This window comes from Notamacropus eugenii, chromosome 6 (genome assembly GCF_028372415.1).
Source record: "Notamacropus eugenii isolate mMacEug1 chromosome 6, mMacEug1.pri_v2, whole genome shotgun sequence".
In the NCBI taxonomy this organism is placed as follows: domain Eukaryota; kingdom Metazoa; phylum Chordata; class Mammalia; order Diprotodontia; family Macropodidae; genus Notamacropus; species Notamacropus eugenii.
Window position 1 is genome coordinate 308,323,344 of NC_092877.1, and position 18,820 is coordinate 308,342,163.

The 18,820-nt window shown below is 34.0% G+C and overlaps 2 long non-coding RNA genes across 3 annotated transcripts in view; one reads left to right on the forward strand and one right to left on the reverse strand.

Annotated features, from left to right (window-relative positions):
* Window positions 1-346: 346 nt before the first annotated feature.
* On the reverse strand, window positions 347-2,083 carry LOC140511586 (uncharacterized). Its single transcript, XR_011969579.1, has 2 exons — window positions 1,918-2,083; window positions 347-433 (listed from the first exon to the last, which is right to left on the reverse strand). It is a non-coding gene; the product is annotated as an uncharacterized lncRNA (long non-coding RNA).
* A 378-nt stretch (window positions 2,084-2,461) lies between these two features.
* LOC140509696 (uncharacterized) overlaps window positions 2,462-18,820 on the forward strand; it is a 93,109-nt gene continuing 76,750 nt past the window's right edge. For both annotated transcript variants that reach the window (XR_011968884.1, XR_011968885.1), the window contains exons 1-2: window positions 2,462-2,558; window positions 13,950-14,025. This is a non-coding gene — a long non-coding RNA (uncharacterized lncRNA). The remainder of the gene's footprint in view (window positions 2,559-13,949; window positions 14,026-18,820) is intronic.

The following is an 18,820-nucleotide window of genomic DNA, read 5'->3' on the forward strand; positions in this document are numbered from 1 at the left end:
GATATAGAACTACTTTCTGCAAGAACTTGGAGTTAGTAACAAAAATAATCTCACCAGGATAAAGGTTTAAAAAAAATTTAAACAAAAATGAGTAAATTGTAAGTAGAAAAAATATTGATTTTCCTATAATATGTTGATGTATCAATAAAATAGAAGTCATTGATAAGACTTACTATTAACACTCAGAGGTATTTGCATTTTAAAGAGGATTAAGAATCTTTAGGCAAAAATAGTAAGTCTCAGTTTTGGACTTTTGTGTTTCAGCAAGCAAATGGGAGAATTTGTGGAAGGACGTGGAGTTGTTAAAAGACATCCCTAAAATGATATCACACTCACCAGTGTGATACTTACATAGAAAGTTACACCTGCTTGTGGGACACAGAACACTGGTAGTTAATGCATACATTATTGGTGGTGCAGTTTGTTCTTCATTCTGGAAGAGGAACATGATGTCAGGAACGTGATACCATGACAATTACATAACTTTGAAAGAAATACTTGAAAAACTCTGTAATTATCAAGAGCAGAACTGCCCTAGATAAAAGCAGTTTCTGATACAAGGGATAAATAATAACTTCTATTGTGTGTTCATTTCTCAAGCTCTTTGGATTGCTAGATAAGCAAAACAGGACTACCTGAGTACAGAAAATGGATTATGAAGTGGAAGCATGTCCCAGTATTTGAGGATTGTAAAAAGGTCCTTTAGTTTTCTTCACTTAGGCAACATTATAATAGCATTATAGATAATGCATTGGTGAGGGTGGCGGAGGGGAAACACCTGTAGTGTTTAAAGTGTTAAGATTATTAAAGACAAAGGGAATATATTTATTTAACATGGCATTCCTTTAACTTCAAATTTTTCAAAATAATGATTTTTATCTTATGGATATTCCTGCCTAAGGTCCCTTCCCCTCCACATCTTACTAAATGGCCCTTCAAAAATTATTGAATTTCTGGGGCCAAAATAATTTATCACCTTGTAGTCTCCTCTAGTGATAAGCCTCTATGAGTTTAGCATGGTTGGCTGATTTCTGGGAGTATTCTTTAAGCCTTTTCAATTTGATTAGACCACCTAGAGCTGATATCTTGATGGCAAAACCTTTAAACCTTTGATAACCCCAAATCACCTTCATTCCCTGGGGCCAGAGAAGAGAATTTTAAAGATTAAGTATTTATATGTTGCCCAATATAATGTGATTAGGGCTCTTATAAGTGCTCAGAAATATCTCCTGATGGATTGACAACCCTCTTAGAAATTCATGTTTTCTTTTCACCCTAATCCTTACTGGTTTCTTGGGAATGCCTCCCACAGGGAACAAAGAATTCATGCTAATGATAGACAAAATATTCCCATTTTAAGCACAAAGAAACACAAAGAACATTGAACACCTGAGTTTAAATCCTTGCTCTATAACTTGCTACTTTTGTGATGTTGGGCAAGTCACAACCGCTCTGGGACTCAGTTTTCTCATCTGTGAAATGAATTGTTAAAATGACAGCCTTTAAGGGTCCTTCCAGTTTTAACCCTGTGATATCAGTAAGTCTTTGTTTCCTCATTTGTAAAAGTAAGATATAGGAGTAGATGATTTTTAACATCACTTTTATCTCCAAATCTGAGGAACTGCATGAATTCTAGGTAAGGTGGGGAGTATTTGAACCCATGGGAAAAACTTTTTACTTAAAATAATCATAATCTCATTCATTCAAACATGTTTTTCCTCATCATAGTTCAACTATGAGAAGTGGTGTGGCATGATATTGATAGATCTGTCCTCATGTTCCCAAGACCCAGGTTCAAGTTCTGCCACTGAAATGCATACAGTACATGTGATGTCTGACAGGTCACTTATCCTTTCTGTGTACCAGGCATTGCTCTATGACTTTAATTTGGGGAATGGTTGCTGAGCTACATCTTACCTTATATCCTCTGAGTTCTTCTTGGTAGGTACCCCATGGAGCCCTTGAGGTCTCTCTCATACCAGCTCTTGCCACGATTGACATTATTTCAAAGGCATCTTCTCACTAGCCTCTTTGCTTCCTTGAGCCAACAGGGCTCCCACTCTCTCCATTCTGGAAAATTATATCAGTACTGCTGTAAAATTCACTCTGCTCTTGTAGGGTAAGCATGTCCCAATAGGTTTTCTAAGTGCTATTCACAGGGGCTTTGGCAAACACATTCTGAAGTCTGGAATGCCCCTGAAGAGGGCAGAGTAAGGACTGTAATAGAAGGGAGAAGTGGACATTGGGAGGGGCAGACAAAATAGCCCCTTGAGAATTCCAAAACTTGGGTTCTCTTTCCTCCAGTCTCTGAAAAGGTAATCAACTAAGATTATGCTTATCTTCCCTATTTTCTTCTCTAAATATTGCCAGTAGGTTCAAAACAAAAAGCCACTTCCTGCATGTTTTCTCTTAAAGAGATAAACTTGTACTGCTCTTGCCTTTCTTGTCATTTCCACCTGTACCTTGGGTCCCTTCTCACCCTAGAGATACCTCTGCCTCTGTGGCTGGTGCCCTCCTTCCATTAGTGAATGCCTATCAGGAACTGAGAAAATGCCCAGGTAAGCCATGACTTACTTCTCTCCCCACTCCAGTCCTCCCTCTGGGATTTGCCACCTTGACTCAAAAGGGATACCTTTTGGCTCCTCTGCCCCACTTTCCAGCTCAGTTTAATGTGGCATCTTCTTCCATAACAATGTTAACTCCTTGATGATAGGGTCTGTATTTTTCCCTGTATTTTTATTCCAAGTGCTTAGCCTAATACCTGGAACATAGTAAGCATTTAATAAACCTTTAATCTTTCATGGTGGTGCTCATAATGTTGCATCATAACCTTTCCATCAGTCCAGAGTTATACTTACACAGCAGTGCACATATCCCTTGTGTTTATTTGGAAACTTGAGTTACATGGGCTACTACTTTTTGGAAAGCTTCTATCAGTATACTCCCTTACAGTCACCTTCACCATTCCTACAGTTTTCCCAAACATAATGTCCCTCCTTGACTATATATATATACACACATATATATACACACACATATATATACATACACACATGTGTATCTATGTGTATATGCATATCATGTGTATATATGTATGAACGTGTGTGTATATATATATATATGTATATGTGTGTATACAATCTTCTGTTATTAGAGTGGAAGTTCCTTGACATCAGGGACTGTTTTTACTTATGTTTTAATATATCCAGATTTATCAATATTCTTGAAATATTCCAAGTTTTCTAAATAATATAAACCTATGTGTATATATTTATATGTATACATATACTGACGCATACATGTATATGTGTACATATACACATACACACACATTCTTTCAGGAGTTCCTGTATCAGTGAAATTACAGGTCTTAACTTGGAAAAAAAAAACACCCTAAAATGTTCTCTTTTTTCCCCCTTCCCAGCATTTTAGAAGAAAATCAAGACAAAATAATCTCATTGTAATTTAATCCCCTTGTTTTTGAAGTGAAAATAACAGAGGGAAATTATGCCAGTAAATGCAGTATGTCATTAACTAGTTGAAACTGCTGTGAAAGAAGCATAAAAACTGGCAATGTTTTAAGGGTTCCTCATGGCATCTTACTACCATAATTTGGAACGAAATTTAGGAGTTCTTTTACTAAAGCTATTGTTCCACCAATTCAAAGACATAGCTTCTATTTGTTTGTTCTTTGAAGTGAACTAAGCCAATTTAACTAAAGCAATTGTGTTTTAATCCATATTCCACTCAGCACCAAAGTCTGATAGAATATGAGAACATACTCAGATTTCACTATATGCAGTGTAACAAAGTGGAAGTACTGGTCTCAAGCTTGCAGATTAATTACCTGTAAAAAAACAGGGAATAGTTATAATATTATAAAACCAAAATTCAATCACTCCATCCTTCTAAATTTGAATTAGTTCCTTAAAGTAATTTCTTGGTCTCTGATCACATGAATATTCAGGTAACATTTATAAAGCCACCTTCTATCTACCAGATACAATCCAAAAATAAAGCATACAAATGTAAAATAAAACAAAATATAAACAGTCTTTGCTCTCAAGTCTCTTACATTCAATTGGGGAGGGAGGAGGAAAAATGCGCATAGAAAATTAAATATAAAATATGTACAAAGTACATAATAATACCTTTGAGCATTTCAGATAGTTCTTCTGTGGATTCATCTGAGCTGAGTCTTGAAGGAACCCAAGTATTCCAGTCATGTAGAGAGGGTAGATTAGTAAATAGCCCTGTTTGGCAGGAATGTAGATTGCATTAGGGAGTGTAACGTGTAATAATCCTGGAAATGTAGGCTAGGGGCAGATTATGAAGAACCTTAAAAATTAAACAGAGGACTTGGTATTTTATTGTAGAGCAGTGGTTTCCATTTAGCGTTTTTATAAATTCCATGGGGATTTGTGTGATATAGTCCAAGGGGTTCATGTTAAAAATTATTTAACACCGATTTAATCAGAAAATAACGGCCCAATAATATTACAAACGTATTTTTTCCTCTGAATATTTGAAATATGATTGTTTTGCTTCTGCAGTGATTTGAAATCTTCATATACCCAATGGTCCTGATGTTTATACAATCATATCAAACTCTGATAACTTCTAAGAAAAAAGTATTCTTGCTGTTTCTTAACCTGTCATCAAATTGTTTCCAAACAAACAAAAGGGTTTGAAATTCTAAGTACAAACTGTTTCCCAAGTCTGATCAGGCAAATGCACATACCTTCATTTCCATTCTATACATTGAACTACAGTAGCCCCGTTGTTCCCCTCTGTTACACTGTAATCATACCTTATTAGCTATGTAATCATGTGATCCAGATGTTATAGACATTTGCATGTTTTTGCAGCACTGATATCAGGCTCTTTGAAAGTCATAATCTTTGGAGATCTAAATTATGAATTATATTGCAAGCATAATAGATTACCACAAAATTCTGTGGAAGCAAACTTTTTAATGGTTCTCAGTTTCCTTCACTTATTTTACTATACCTTCTGCCTGTAGAATTTTCTTTGTTTTTAAATTTTATTTATTTATTTTTAGTTTACGAAATTTAGTTACACAAGTTTTTGAGTTTTAAATTAGTTCCCTCCTTCCTCCCCTCATTCCTCCCCAAGACTGCTGCAATCTGATATAGGTTCTTGTCTGTAGGATTTCAAATGAATTCGTTGGTAATATTGGTCAGTTGTTCAGTAGAGTTCTGTGAGAGTATAGTAAACATTCCAGTAAAAGAAGAGAAGGAAGTTGTGTTTTTCTTTATGAAGTTTAGTTTAGATATAAATATAGTTAATAATGAAGCAATACATGTATTTATATTTTAAATATATTTAACATTTAATACAGTGATTTCTTTAGACAGTAGAAAATTAAATATTTGATATTGTAGTAAATTAAAGGGAACTGAAAAGGTAAGGAGAGGAGTATAATAAATAAAGGTACCCAGCACAGGGACTTCATAGAAAAAGTCCAAGAGAGTTAACAATGAAACTTGAAAAAGAATGAAAATGTAGTTGACCTGGGCTTCCTTTTTAAAATGGAGACTCTAAAAGGAACCAGGAAATTAGTGGGAGAGGTCACTGGGGTAGAGTACTTGCAATATGTGAAGTTCAGAGGTGGATTGAGATTGGAGGGTGAAGAGGTTTCTGGAATATTATATAGAGAGATGTCAGGAGGGTCAGAGGGTGAAGCCTAGAGAGCTGTCTCTGAAAGAATGATGCCCTCAATGAAATAGATAATTTAAGAAGTGGAAAAGACTTGGAGGCAAGGAAAATTAATGAGTTCTGTCTTCCATATGATTAATTTGAGATTTTTATGGGACATACAATTGGGAAATATTGGGTAGGCAGTTGGTGAAGTGAGAACGGAGTTAAGAAGAGTATTTTGAACTGTATGTCTACATCTTAGAGTCATCTACATAGAACTGAAAGTTAAACTCATAGGAAGTAATGAAATCACTAAGAGAATGTCTGGAGGTTTAGACCATATATGATCATCCACCAAAAAACTGAGATGGAGTGTCGAAATAGGTGGGAGGAGATCCAGGAGATTATAGGTCATGAAAATACATGAAAGAGGGTGTCAAGAGAAGGGATGGTCATCAGTATTAATTTAGAGAGATCAAGAAGTAAGAGGAATGAGAAAAGGTCATTGCATATGGAAATCAAAGGAACTTTGGTAAATTTGGAGAGAATAATGTCAGCTGAATGAATAGGTCAGAAGGCTGATTGTAAAGAGTTGAGAGAAAATTAAGTGGAAAATGTATAGATGACTTTTCATAGAAGTTTGGCTTTGAAAGGGAAGTGAGAGACAAAATGATAGTTTAAGTGGACATGTGTTTTAATTGACACATGAAATATTTTTGTAATTTGTTTACTTCGTATACAATTATTTGTGTTACAATGTATACTTCCTAGTTTCATTCTAGATGACGCTCCAATGCATTCATGTATTTTTTGTTCAAGTATTGTATTTTTTTTTTTTGGCATTTTCTAGATTTGGACTATGTACTGCATATTGAAATTGAATTGAATTGAATTCCCAATTTAAAATGAATCTCTTCTTCCTTTCATTTTGATTCAGTGCTCCTTGGTTTAAGAATATTTTATTAATGTCTACTGTCCATAGTAAGTCCAATATTAGGTCCCAATGTACACAAATGTGGAATTGGAGAACTAATAATTAAAGCAAATCCTAAATAGGTCTTTTCTTCTGTCTTTCAGTGATTCTGCATTTTATAACTCCTATTATTTGAAAGGAAGAGTGTTAGTTTATAACTGCCTTGGAGATAATTGTCAATAGCACTTTAAGAGTTACAAAGCACTTTAAGCAGAGCAAAGTAAACGGTACAAATAAATTATCCAAATTTTGCAGATGGGGAAACTGAAGCTCAGAGAACATGTGCAAAAAACTCCAAGGTCTTGTGAAAACTCTGTGGAAATATTATCAAACCTATTTGGTGCCAAAGGAAAAGAAGAGAATGAGGCTTAAAGATGGTTCTGAAGTTTCATGTCTGAGTGATTAAGAGAACAGAAACAAAATTCATAGAGGCAAATTCTGAGGAGAAATAGGTTTAAGGAAGAAAAACAACTGAATTTAATCTTTGACATGTAGACTTTGAGGCGTCAACAGTACAAGCAGGTGAAAAGGTTCAGCACACAACTGGCAATGCAGGTGTGGAGGAGAAGGATGAAACTGGGGCTAGAGACAAAAAGTTTGAAGAAGAATTGCCTAGAGGTGAGAGTTAAATCTAAGAAAATTACTGTTAGGCCAAAATTAAGATAGCTAAAGAAAAGACCTTATCCTTTGACTTCTAATAAGACCAGATCCATAGTGACCAAATGGGAAGAGAAAGAGGAAACAGAGGAAAACAGGGGGTGCTCTCTGAGAGGTCTCTAAAGGTCTTTCTAGCTCTACAACAAATCTTATGGTCTATGATATAAAATGAATGGTCTTCAAATACAGTTATCCCTTCCATATCATGACATTCCCTATTGTAATTTTTATATGTCATAGATTGGCATAAGAAATTAAATGGGATTTTCTTTTTGGGTTTTGGGAAAGGCTCAGACCATACACGAAGCTCAGCAGAAAGTTTAGAAACTCAGAAATGCATAAAATATATGTATAAAACTGTATGTATATAAATATATGTATAAAATATATGTATAGAACATATTTTATCTTTTGGTACCATAATAATTCAGACTTTTTTTCTGGTATAAAGGGAAGGCCAAAAAATTTTTCACAAATTTTTCAGATTGTTAGGGTGCTACATCTCTAACCCCTGTGATGTGTAAGGGATAACTGTATTCATTTTGGAACAGATTGTTTGTTGTTTATGGACCAGCCCAGTTAAGTCAGAGGCACTCTTGTCACCAGAAAGTTAACAGTCAAGTAATGAATAGTTTTGATTATAGCAATTCATCAAGCCATCTTCTATGATGTGGAGTAATTTTGGTCAAAACTAATAGAGGAAATAGTCACCCTAGCAAATTCATTACTCTTTTGAAACAACTCATTAAAGTAGAATTAATGATTTATGGTCAACATGAAGCCGAACTTTCATTTTTTTTTTGTCTTGACTGCATCTTTTGTCTTTGATGTTTTATTATTCATTTTGACAAAATTTAGAGGTCTTGTCCTCGGTAAGATAGTTGAGAGGGTATAAACATCTTCTCTCTCTGACCTGGCTTCATGTATCCCATTAGTAACTGGTTGTTGAAGTTCATTGACATTTGTGGAAATTACATGCATATGCCGTGCCAACTCAGTCAGGTGACATTCCCACAATGGGCTTTTTGACTGAGTAACTATAATATTTTGAATCCCTGAATCAGAATGTTAGAACTGGAAAGAAATCACGGGAATCACCTCATCTATTGTCTTTAGATGAAGCTAAAGGCAAAGGACTTCAATGATTTACCCAAGTTACAAAGCAAGGTAGAAATAGAAATGGAATTGTGATTCCTGCTCCAGGGTTCTTTCTAGTATAATTCTGTAGCTTGGCATATTTATTTAAGTCGCATTTAAGTAACCCTAGGTTACACAAAATATAGCATTGAATTCATAGAGGTTATAACGGTCTACACACTAAACTGCTAATTTACCCTTGAAAACTTTCCGTCTTCTTATGGAGATCGGCAATCAGAAAGCGATATAAGCAAAAGTTTAATCTGACATAATCATTTATACCAAAACCTTCTTTTAAAAATAATAGATTCTCTTTTTTCAATTAATAAGCATTTAGTTTCTCTACTTCCCACTTCTGTTTGCTGAAAAAAAGAAAAAAATGTCACTTTTATAAATATAGAATTTTCTTTTGTTATTACATTATTTATATTTCCCACTATATATTTTCTTCTGTCTGATCTACACAGCTATTCCTTAAAGATAAAGAAAGGCGGGGGGGCAGGGGGGACGGGGGAGTTCCACAATGCTAGCGGACTGATAATATCAAAAACTCTGATTTTATAGGTATTATACTACTACACTCATCAATTCTTACTTCTGCCATAAAGCAGGGGGAAGATCTCTTCTCATATCTCCTATTTATTCTTATAGTTCCTCTAATACTAACATCCTCCTAACACTACATATGAATCTAGGAAGACAGTGAGAATAGGATACAAGTCAGAAGATAAATAGCTGGAGTTTTAAATAATAGTATCCTAAAGCTTGTACGGCTTTGAGACCAATTGTAAGGTTTTCAGCAAGCATTTATACCTCATAAATTAGCAAATGTTACAAATCAAGCTTTGATTTATTGCTTTGTTTGTCCAGAGTGAAGAAAGTGAGAGGGGAATTGTTTATAATGAATATGAAACTTAAAAGTGTGTCCAAGGTCTTCCCCACCTGCCCAGCTGGTTGTTACACATTTACTAGCACATCCCTGGATAAAACAAATGTAATAGAGAAAGACTTAAAAAACAACGAAATTGCTTGTGCAGCGGTTTGCCTTATTTGATCTTTGCTGCCAAGCCAAAAGCTCTCTATTCAAATATTTTTGCAAATTTTTTTTATTAAACAATAACAATAAGAGGATAAAATTTTTCCTTCTTTTTGTTTACAATATTTTAGAAAATTATCTATGAAACAAAAATTGATTAAAGGAAGGACCTCATGGATATAGATTTTTGAGAAATTTTTCTCCCTTCATGAAGTAAGGAAATGGTATCAAGGGAAGGAAACAAGAACAAAGTACAGTAGTCTCAAAAAAAACCCTTTCCAGTTCTTCACGAATAAAATTTTATTATTTATATGTTGCCATAGCTAGGAGAAAAAAATCAGAGCTTTGATGTCTGTCTCTTAGCATCTTTTTTTTCTTAGAGGGGGAGAAGGGGCAAACCTACAAACTGGAGTGGTATGGGTTTCCTACTGACACAAAGGCCTCATGAAAAATGTGTATACATGTACATATATGAATGTTTAGTGATGTTTTCCTTTAATCTTTTTAAATTTTCTTATAAATAGGTACATATAAATATAATAATAACATTTCTCCATTGCCTAGTTTGGATTTTATGAACATAGAAAATTTTTTATTTGTTATATTTATTATGAAATTAAGCTGGACCTTTTGTAGAAGATACAGAGCATAGAGACAAGTAGTTGACATGGAAGAGTTCTGGCTCTGGAGTCAGGACAACTCCAGTTCAAAACCAACTTCAGACACTTATTATCTGTGTGACCCTGGACAAGTTAGGTAGCCTCTGTTTGCCTAAGTTATTAAATTTATAAAATACGGATAACAACAGCACCTACCTTTCAGAGTTGTTATGAGGATCAAGTGAGATGATGTTTTTAAAAAAATGCTTAACATAGTGCCTGACACAGCCTACATGCTATAGAAGTCCCTGCTTCCTTCCCATATTATTTGTAAAATTCCTGAGTTTCCTGGTTTGAAGACCAAGAGAAGTATTCTACTTTTCTGATATTTGTTAATGCATATGCATATATATATGTACAAACATATATATATATGTCTGTATATATGTATATGTGTGTATATATCTCTATCCCTTCATCTATCTATCTATCTATCTATCTATCTATCTATCTATCTATCTATCTATCTATCTATGTATCTATCTACCATCTATCTATCTATCTATCTATCTATCTATCTATCTATCTATCTATCTATCTATCTAACTTTCTATCCATGTCTTCTCAAGTTCAAAATGTTTCAGTTTCCCATTGTTTGACTTTCAGCAATCATATTCATTTGAAACTTGAATCTTTAATTTAGAAGTGCATGCTTTTTCAAGATTAATGCAAGTTTCAAACATAACTGACACTCTGCCATGACTCATATTTTCCTTCTTCTGTGAGAAACCTGGTGGTGCCAGTGGTAATAGGAGTTACACAAAAGATTACCTTTTACAAGACATGGCTAGGTATTGCATTATAAGAATTTAAATCTATGTTGAAATTGACTTAAAGTGACCTTGGGAAATTATTCCTTATTTTCCCCATAGTCTCCATGTTTTATATGTACCAAAGAACTATTTTATGGAGCTAGAAAAAAAATAAAATTCATCTGGAAGAAGAAAAATTCCAGAATATTAAAGGAATCAATGAAAAACATGTGAAGAAAGGCAGAGTACCAGTAACACATTTTAAGCTATATTATGAAGTGATAATCATGAAAACAATCTGCTACTGGCTAAGAAACAGTATTGGATCAGTTGAATAGATTAGGTACACAATACGTAGCAGTAAATGACCAGCGTTTCTGGTCCAAGATCCAAGCTTTCGAGGGTAAGAATTCATCATTTGATAAAAATTGCTGGGAAAAGTTGGGCAGAAAGTAGGCATAGACCAATTTCTCACAATATATACCAAGATAAGATCAAAATTATTCATATACAAAGGGTGATATTAGAAGTAAATTAGGTAAGTGTGGAAAAATGTACCTGTCAGATCTATGGATAGGGGAAAAGTTTATGACCAAACAGAAGATAGAGAGGATCGTAGAAAGTAAAACATAATTTTGATTATATGATATTGAAATGGTTTTGCACAAATAAAATTAATACACGCAAAATTATACAGAAAACAGGAAACTGGGAAAATTTACAGTCAATTTCTCTTATAAAAACCTCATTTCTCATATATATAGGAAACTTTACCAAATTTTAAAAATATAAATAGTTCATTCCCCAAGTGATAAGCGACTAAATGATATGAACAGGCAGTTTTCAGAAAAAGAAATCAATTTTATAGTTACAAGGAAAAATGCTCTCAATCACTATTGAACAGAGAAATGTAAATTAAAGCAACTAACACAATGATCATACTGGCTAAGATGATAGAAAAAGAAAATAACAAATGCTCGAAGTTAAGTGAAAAAATTGGGACAGTTATGAACTATTGGTAGAGTTGTAAACTTGATCCATCCATTCTGGAGAATAGTTTGGAACTGTGCCCAAAGGGCTATAAAACCATGCTTACTTTTTAACCCAGCAATAAAACTACTAGGTGTATATTTCAAAGATATCAGACAAAAAGGAAAATTACCTATCTGTACAAAAGTATTTATAACAGATTTTTTGTGGTGGCTAAGGATTGGAAATCGAAGTGATGACCATCAATTGGGGCTGACCAAAAACCTGGGAAAACTTCCATGAACTGAGGGCAAAATGAAGTAAGTAGAACAAGGAGAATACTGTACACTGTAATAGAAATATTGTGAGGATGATCAACTGTGAAAGACAGCTACTCTGATCAAGAAAATGATCAAACATAATTCCAAAGGACCCATGAAAAAAATGCTATCCATCTCCAGAGAGAGAGACTGAAGCATACTTTTTAAAAAGCTTTCTTTGTTGTTCTTGGGATTATTTTGTGTATTTTCTAGCATAGAAATCTGTTTTGCATGACTTCACACATGTAATCATATTGCTTGATTTCTCAAGGATTGGTGAAGGGGCAAGATAAACGGAGATAATTTGGAACTCAATTTAAAAAAAGAATGTAATTTATTACATTTAATTTGTAAATATTTCATGAAATAAAATACATTTTAAAAAGGTTAAGAAATTAAAACTTCTGTAAATTTCTGAATAGATGAATGATACACATGGGTAAGATAAATATGCTGGTTGTGTGTCAGATGAATTTGAAAAATTAATTGTTTGTAGTGAGATGAATTAGAAGAAAGAGATAATTGCAGTACATGTGCTGAGAGTTCAAAATGGTAAAAATGAGATGGTCTTGTGAAAATTCTGTGAAAGCAGAATCAACAAGACTTGGCAACTTATTTGATCTAGGTGATGATGGAGAGGGAGATGTAAGGATCAAAGATGGCTCAGAGGTTCTTGGGTGACTAGAACAGCAATACTATTCATACAGGCAAATTCTGAGAAGTAGGTTTGAAAAAGAAAAATACTGAGTTCAGTTTTCAACATCTTGTGTATGAAGTGCTTTTGGACAAGCAGTTGAAAAGTTTTGGCAGGTAATTGGTAATGCAGAAAGGAGAAGATGGGGGCGGGGGAGGGCATAGAGACAGAAATTTGAGAAATAATTGTCTAGAAGTGGTAGTTAAAATCAAGGAAAATACTCTGTTAGGGCAGAAGTAGAGAGATAAAGAGTATGTAAGTGATAGTAAAGTATGTGAAAGTGAAAGTAAAGAATGTAGGTGATACCTACATTCACTAATTATGACGAAGAAGAATAACCAGAAAATAAAACAGAATAAGAGGTATCTTAAAATTACAAAACAAAACCCCTAAGAGGATAATGTCATAGAATATAGTGGAGGTACTGGAAATGTTGGAATTGAGAAATAATACATTAAGAAAAGATCACTTATGAAAGCTGATTTGTGACCAGATCATCATCTCCCTCTTCCTCTTGGATTTCTAATTTCACCTCCACTAGTAAGCCAGAGGGAAGTCAACTTGGAAGCCTATTTTGTAGGTATTACTAAACCTTCCTTCTATCCATATACTCATTCTAAATCAGGAGCTGCATACATCAAAAACATCTATATATTTTGTTAGGATGGAGAGTGTCTTAAAACTCTAGCCAATGATATTCCCTATTCTTCATAATGATAACCGAAGTAACAAACAGAATCTAAACTCCTGGCTCAGGTCACAGGTACGAGTACATTTCTTAATTTTAGCATAATAGCTGCTTGAGGCCATTTTGACTTTGTTTCCCCAGTGTTTTAATAAATGAATGTTGAAATTAAAGTCGTCCTAAGATAATACTGACTGGCCAATACTGAAGAAACAGCCCTCTCATCATGTTTATTATTAATCTCCAGGTCTGAGCTATGAAATTAGATCATATAGAAACAAGTATCATAAATTATTTAAGAGGCAGAGCAGAATTTTTTGCCTTTTCATTTTCTTTGAGTTTTCTCTTTTCTTCTCATTTCCATTGTCAGCCTTATTTTAAAAATTCTTTTCTATTTTATTTCCAGACTTTTTGGATAGTCATTGATTCTATTTCCTGACCAAACATGCGATCTCACCTGCATGGAGAACTCTTGGTGGTAGGTAAGTACTACAATAGATAAAGTGATGGACATGGAATTAGGAAGACCTAAGTTAAAATTCAGTCTTGCTTTTACAAGTTGTGTAATCTTAGGCAAGTCACTTAATCTCAGTTTGCCTCAGCCTTTTCATCTGTAAAATGAGAATAATTGTTATAATTATCTCCCAGGAATGTTGTGACGTAAAAAACAAGTTAAGATTTGTAAAACACTTTGCAAACCTTGAAGCAGTATATAAGGGCTAGTTATCATCGCCATCATCATCATCAAAGTAGGAACTCTTTCCACCCAATAACATCTATATCAGAGGTATCAAGTATATGGCCTGGGGACCATACTGGATATTCCTGAGTTGAAACAAATGCAACTAAAAGATGATTAGAAAATATTTAACAAAATGAATAAAAATACAATAGAACATAGATAATATTAATGTATGTTTTTTTAAACACAATATTAATGTGCAGGATTCCTTATGTATGGTTTAGTAGTTCCCATTTCTGTTTGATTTTGATACCAGTGGTCTACACAATCCATCTATGATGGAGCAAATAAGTCCTAGAGATTTGACAGAGCACTCTTGGAGGTTAAAGTGACTTACTCAGGTTTATACAGTTAACAAATGTCAGAAATAGAATTTGAACCTGCCTTTATAACTTCAAGCTCAGAACTCAATCCACTACTATTCAGCCTCTATTCATCTACTTTATAGATCCTGTAACATATAACATTTGTTTATTAATTTAGATTTTTCATAGAATTATAGGATCTCAGAGCTAGAAAATCACATGGAAATTATCTGATTTAATGCTTCTTTAAAAAATGGAAACAGATATAATTTTCTTAAAATCAGAGGAAAGAATTCAAACTTGAACTCAGATCACTTGACTCCCACACCAGGGCTCTTCCTACTATACCCTATACTTCATAGCTATTTCATCCATGTACTTACCCTCCCCTCCCCCCAACCACCATTGACGAAAAACTGCCAGAGGAAAAAGAAAGCCATATGCTAGTTTTATGTACTCATGTCCTAGCACTTCATAAGCACTCATTCTTTCCTTTATTTTGTCCTCTTGCTTACAATATCAGCTTTTGGTTCTCTAGTACTGGCCTTATTCTTTCCCCCCAATAACTCATTGAATGTTTTGAAAAAATATATAGCAACAAATAAAGATAACAATGAATGTAACCTTAAAATCCACCTTGCCTAATATCTTCATCAATTAGGAATACATACATATGTATATGTGTATGTGTGTATGTGTATATACACATATATGTGAAATTTGATATTTTGGTCTTTTAAAAAAAATAATCAACTATTTTAATGCTGAGGTAAGTATGTCCTTTATGGCACATCAGTTTTGCATTTTGTAATCCTGTCCTTCCTAGTTAATAGCATCCCTCTTTTTAATCTTTAGTGGATCCTCCCTTTTCTGCTTTATTTCCTCTCTTCTTCTTCTCTTTTTTCACTTCCTCCCTTTGTCTTTCTTATACTGGCTCTTTTTCTCTTTTTTCTCTCTTTCTTCTCTCTCCATCAGTGGGAAGAATATTAATTAATTTCTTGACCTTGCATCATACCTGCATTGTGTATAGTATATTACATAAGCATTGTTTTTGCTCTGCTGTGTTGAAACTCAGTGAGGCAGAGTGATTTGATTTCTTCAGTTTCCATTTTCTAGGTAATGTTCAGTTGACCCTTTCATCGTTCCATGAGTAGGTGCCCCTCATTTCTAGATGTCGTAGTTTTTACTAGATTAAAGCCGATCCCTAACATATCTTGGTTTAGGTGTCAAATTTCTGTCATCCCTATCACCTCCTCTCTATCCCATTTCTAACACCCTGGCCTTTAGGTAATCTGCTCACTTTTCTCTGAGATCTCATTCTGTCTATTTAGGCAGAATTTAAAAAATTAACTGAAAATTTTCTATCTTTGATAATAGTAGCTAGAAAGGATAAAATTTTACATATGATATAAGAAGTGATTGAGCTGTAGGAAGAGCATATTTCCAACAGCATCAACTTTCAGTGACATAGAGATCCCTCCCAGGGACACAGATTATCTCCTGGGGTCTTTTCCTGATTGCATGAGCACCTGCCTCTACAATTTAAAGTGCCATTTTCAGCTTGAAATACTTTGGGGGCAGGGAATGACTGCTGATTTTAAAGGGGCACTTTTTTAGTATTGAATTTTCCTGAGACTATTCATGAAAGGAAGAAAGTTAGCCAATTTAGAAGGGAACTGGAACTTTTAAGTATAAAAATTTTCTAGAGGAACAAATTCCCACTCCTCATCCCACCCACTTCCAATTAGTTCTGTAAAGGAAGCAATGTTTGGACACATTCTTTGTCAATCTTTATATTTAAAATGAAATTAGTCATTATTTACAACTACTATGAATAGCTAATATTTAAGCAGTGTTTTAAGGCTTACAAAGGTTTGTATATTATTATTGTCTTTGATCTTCACAACAATCCCATGAGGTAGGTACTAATTATTATCATCATTTTACAGATAATGAAACCAGGCTTTATAAGTGGGTACACAAGTAGCCCAGAGTCACAAAGCTAACGGGTTTTTGAAACAGTATTCAAACTTGGGTTTCCTGAGTCCAACTCTGTCTTTCTATTTATTATGTCATCTAGATATGCTTTATTTATTTTTATTTTTATTTTGGTGAGAAGTATGTGAGAGTAGAAATGAGAGATGGAATGATATGTGCCTGAACCACAGAGTGCAGGAAGGAGAGTAATGAACAATGCAACTGGAAAGATGAATTTCAGGTTGTAAAGAGCTTTCGAAGTCAAACAGAAGTTTATATTTTAAATAAGTAGGGGAACAAGTAGCTACTTGAGTTTGAATATGGGATTCTCTTAGTCAAATCTACTCAAGAAAAATCATTATAGCAACCATGTGGAGAATAAATTAGACTGAGGACAGAAAGGAGACAAGAAGACCAATTAGGAGGCCACTGAAATGACATGGCAAGTGAAGACAAGGGCCTGAATGAGCCCTTGGACAAAGATTTGTTTTAAAGAGGGGGAAAAATAGCAGGACATGAAAATCAGTTACTACATCAACGTCGTCTGACCATGTGTGCAATCTTTCACACCGTAATCTTCTATGTCTGTAAAGAAGGCATGGAGCTGCATCAAGAAATACTGTTCTGTAAATTATAATTGCATTGACTAGAAATGCTACCAGGATTCAGAGAAGTAGACATTAGTGTGGTAACATGGAAGGGAGACTTGAGCTATGCCTTGAAGGAATTAGTACAAAAAGAGAACTTTTGAGGTGAGAAAAACAAAAATAAGCAAAAACAAAGGGATGGGAATGTGTCCAGTATGTCCACAGGTCAGTGAAGAGAACAGCCCACCTGGAGCAGAGGACTCTTGGTGCAGATTATAATCGTCGTATTTGTAGCAATTATGTTATATGACTTATGTAGAATAATATATCTTAAGGTAGAAGAAACCTCATCTACCTTTTGCTCTAACCTCTCATTTTACTTGGTAATTTAAGTGAATATGAATAAAGCATGATATTAGCCAGGGTCCTTCTCTAGTGCTTTATGGTTAAATTTTATAGTTAAAAAGGAATCTCTATTTTTTTAAATTAAGAAAACTATCCTGAAATCACTAAATTCCTCAGTTAGAGTGAAGGGCACCAAAGTTATGCTATGTGGGTCTCAGATGAAGGAACTGGGAATGTTTATCCCTACAAAACAGAGGAGTTGGGGAGACAGGATAGTTTCCTTTACATATTTAAAGGTCTTCTATATGGAAAAGAGGTTAGAGTTTTCCTGCTTATGTAGTATATAAAAAATTTGAGAGACATAGTTTCTGGATAATTAATCATTTTATCAATGGTACTATCATATTATTAACAAAAGGGTGGTCTTTGGCCATATCTCTTAGACCAAAGACAAATCATATAATCCACTCAATGCTTATATGCTCTTGGAAGAATAGGTGCTCTTGAGGGTAGAAATCTGATTGGTTAATGATTAATGAGATAATTGATATTATAATTAGAGGTGGATCTGTTATCATTCAGTCTTGGTCAAAGAGACTTATCTATATTCATATCTCCCTGTCTGACAAAAGGGAGAATCCACATTTCCCAGACAAGTCTGACTTATATTAGAACAAAGCAATTTTTGCAGTATATCATTAATAACAAAAAAAATTGTAAAACACCAATGATATTATAAAATAAATACTAATTTCAAGATATTCCACATTACCATGATTAGTATTTACATATATGCATTGCTTAGTGAATGCTATAATTCTAGTTACATTCATCATCTCTTAATGAAAGTTTCATGCCCCTGTACCAACTAAGGTATATTATGACATGTGTAGTTCAGGAAATTTTTTTCCAATTTCCAAGTTTGCATCTGTTACATTTAATTATTTTATTATCATTAGCAACAGAAATCACATGAGGATGCTTTTAGTACATAGCAGGAGTAGACTGGAGTTCAAGTTTAGTGCTTGGTTACACTTTAGCAGAAAGATTTTTAAAAGATTATTCGCATCAAATGCTATTTTGGCAATAAAATAGAAAATGGTGCCTTTTGTATTAATATCCTGCTTTTAAAAAAAGTGAAGCATGTAGCTTGTTAAAAATAGTCATTTTGTCTATACCATTTCCATCTGTTTCTATCCTCAAAGGGGTCTGACTAATGAAAATACCAAATTTTAAATATTAGAACAACTTACAACTTAATTTGTGTAAGACTTAATTAAGCTAACAAAGAATAATTATAAATGTGTTTAAGTTCCCCATT